The sequence below is a fragment of the Urocitellus parryii genome, chromosome 9, assembly GCF_045843805.1.
Source record: "Urocitellus parryii isolate mUroPar1 chromosome 9, mUroPar1.hap1, whole genome shotgun sequence".
Classification (NCBI taxonomy): domain Eukaryota; kingdom Metazoa; phylum Chordata; class Mammalia; order Rodentia; family Sciuridae; genus Urocitellus; species Urocitellus parryii.
In genome coordinates, this window is record NC_135539.1 from 64720218 (window position 1) to 64723822 (window position 3605).

The 3605-nt window shown below is 47.5% G+C and overlaps 1 pseudogene; it reads left to right on the forward strand.

Annotated features, from left to right (window-relative positions):
- The first annotated feature begins 1423 nt into the window (after window positions 1-1423).
- Window positions 1424-1923, forward strand: LOC113191457 (large ribosomal subunit protein uL11 pseudogene; annotated as a pseudogene).
- Window positions 1924-3605: the final 1682 nt, after the last annotated feature.

Consider the following 3605-nt stretch of genomic DNA (forward strand, 5'->3'; position numbering starts at 1 on the left):
GTTAAGATATGCACATTGCCCGGCGGCCCCTCTGACTCTAGGGCTTGTTGCTGTTCCAATGATTTATCATCTTACAAGTGTGCAAGTGGGGGCACACCTGCCCTCCGTGGTCCAGACCTTGGCCAGGCCCAACATAGGGTACAGCCAGCTGGGTGGGGTCCCCACAGCAGGGCCCTGCCTGCATCCCTGGTGGTGAGCACCCCAGCTGGAGGTCTTCATATCCTTGGAGAACCCCCTCCAACCCCATTGACTCAGTCTTTTCTATTTTGGAATAATTCCTGGACTTTTAGCACTGAGATGGGCAACGGGTCACTTCTGAAAAAGCAAAAAATAAGAGTTTTGAGAGCAAATCACCCCGTATTCCCAGAACAATATCCAAATATAGGAATATGGCCAATATGATTGAGATTTCTGGAGAGTCTTCTCAATCCTGTATCCTTATGCAGGGATATCTAGAAGTGTTCTAGAATCACTAAACTGTGAATCACTAAACTGTTAATCACTGCCAGTGTTCTTTATGGTATAATAGGTGCTAGAACTCATATTGTGATAAATCAAAAAATTCCTCTCCCTTTCAACCTTTTTGGTTGAAATATATGTATTAATATATGTATGTGTGCATAAAATATATAGAGGGTATGTTTACTTTAAAATCTTTCTCTCTGTTGGATTTGAGATCAATTTACAACTCAGAGCGTATCACTAAAAACATATTAAAAAGGCAAAATGCTTGATATATCTGCTTTTAGTTTTTAGTGATTTTTTTTTTTCAGAGTAGAAATTAGAAGTTTATTAAAGGACAGCAAAAAAGACTTCTCCCGGAGGAAGAAGGGGACCCAAGAGGTGGAATCCGTGGAAGTGCGGTTGTCTCCCCTTTTTATAGTTCAGGCTGACAAAAGGGGCGACGTTGGGGCAAGCAGTTTGGAGTCCCCTTTACCTGCAAAGGAAGGGGAGCATCCAGGAGGAATGGATGCGGGGTTGGGAGTGTTCTCACCCAAGTCTTGAAGAGTGGCGGCTGCACTAGTTGCATTTAAGTAGCCGTCGGGTGCCCACCTTACCCTCCAGAAAGAAAGAGAGAAAGATGCACCTCAAACAGACATGGGGTGCGTGTACTTACCTCGGTGTAGAATCTCGGTACCGCTGTTAACCGGTGACGAGTTCTTGCTCCCCGATGTTGAAGAATAACACCAAAGAAGCAGCCGAGGCAAGGTCAGAGTAGAAATTAGAAGTTTATTAAAGGACAGCAGAAAAGACTTCTCCCGGAGGAAGAAGGGGACCCAAGAGGTGGAATCCCTAGTTTTTAGTGATTTTTAAAAAGAGTCCAATTAAGAGTTGTACCTTAGCTTTCAGCTCGGAGGAGGTCAAGATGCAACTCTCTTTGGTCATCCAGAATCCGGGTTCATCGACACCAGCCACCTCCACAATGCCGCCCAACTTCAACCCCAGTGAAGTCAAAGTCATGTACCTGAGGTACATCTGCTGCCGAGAGGACAGTGCCACGTCTGCCCTGGCCCCTGAGATCGGCCCCCTGGGTCTGTCTCCCAAAAAGTTTGGTGATGACATTGCCAAAGCAACTGGTGATTGGAAGGGTCTGAGGATTACAGTGAAACTGACTATTCTGAACAGACAGGCCCAGATTGAAGTGGTACCTTCTGCCTCTGCCCTGATCATAAAAACCCTCAAGGAGCCACCAAGAGACAGAAAGAAACAGAAAACATTAAACACAGTGAAAATATCACTTTCGATGAAATTGTCAACACTGCCTGACAAATGCATCACCGATCTTTAGCTAGAGAACTTTCTGGAACCATTAAGGAGATTCTGGGGACTGCCCAGTCTGTGGGTTGTAATGTTGATGGCCGCCACCCTCATGACATCATAGATGACATCAACAGTGGTGCGGTGGAGTGCCCAGCTAGTTAAGAAGTACATGGGAGAATATTTTTTAAAAGGATCATCTGACAACCAGTGGGCTGCATCCTTGAATGAGCTGACTCCTTGTTTGGGTGGTCAGTGTGGGCCCCAGTGGCAGAACCTGTAAAGTACTCTGGTAACAAATTCTGCCCTATATGGGATGAGCTCAGAAAAGACACTTGGAAAGCTTGAACAATCTTAGCCAGAAAAAAATTAATTCCACATGGACGTTCGTGGAAAGTAACTCTCTAACCCCCTTCAATCTATGAGAGGGTGAGCACCCCAGCTGGAGGTGGGGCATGGCCCATAAAGTCTTTTTAAGGAATCCTGACCATTAATCAGTTCTCAACTGCTCTTGTGAAAATGAAAAGTCATATTTTGCATTAAAAAAAAAAAGTTGTACCTTAAAGAAAAGAAGCCTTAGAGTTGGGAAACTGAGATTGAGTAAAGAGGGGGCGTGCTGTTGGGGCAAGTCTGGGTGGGCGAGGCCGCAGCAGCAGAAGGCAGAGGCTGGAGCAGGCCGGCTGCAGGAAGGAGCGGAAAGGAGGGCGTGGTCTCGTGTGCGAGCCTGGGAGCCAGAGCTGCAGCTCCGAGCCTCAAGTTTCACCCTGGGAAGATTGAGGCGGATTCCTGAGCAGCAGCGAAAGCAGGTCTGCCCTGTACTTGGTGCAGGGGAAGGGGTGGAAGGCTCCAGACACATGCTAAGACTCTTTTTTGTTCGTTATAACAAAATTTGTTGTAATAAAAGAAAGAAGGAAAAGAAACAAGAACTAAATAGAGACTCCCAGAGAGTTGGTCACTGGTGAAATGACCTTGAGTTGCTGTAAACCACCCATCCGTGCACAGTCAGGCACCTTGGGGCCGAAGAGACAGAAATCAGCCTCCGATGCCCCTCAGAGCACGGCCCACTGAACCGAAGGTCTGTGGGCAGCCAGATGCATCCAAAAAACTAATGTTTCTTCCTCAACGTCCCGTGACTCTGTCATCACAATGAGCAGTGAGCTCGAGGCAAATGAGGGTCACACGAATGAATGTAGCGTCATTAAAAGGCACGAGGGAAACGACCTTTGGTCAAGGGGGCACGCCGAGGAATAGAGCTGTTCCACCAGGAAACCGAAAGCCCGAGACTGGCGGAATCCTGCCGCTCCTGCTTTGTCCTCCAGGGGGCGGGCTCTCTGGACCCCAGAGAATCCTGGCGTCACGGTTAAGGACAGAGCTGAGCTGAGCCACCAAGCCACGTGTCTCCTTCCACACCCAGAGCAGGGATACCTCGGTGAGCCAAACCCCACTGACCAGCTGTAGTTTAGAAATTGTACACGCAGGTGCGCACACACGGTTAACAGAACGCGAAAGTATGCATTAACTCAAGTGTGTTTTTTATTAATAAACAGATTGTACTAACCAAGTGTAAACGTACAGCTAATAGCACGTGATGAGGGAAGACCCTCGAATTCTAAAAGGCTGAGAACCATAGCTCTAGCTCAGGTTTCTATTTCCTTTGACTTCCAAGGCGGGGGAAGGGGGTGGGTAGTTCCAAAACCTTCCATGTGGGACTTATCCAATCCAACAGAGGGCGTCCTTCACCTTTACAAGTCTTTTGAGCGCTTCATTGGGGGGCGAGGGATGAGGGAGAGTGCTACGCTTGAGTTGAATGGGCTTTTTGTTTTATACCAAGGCACTGGATTGATGGT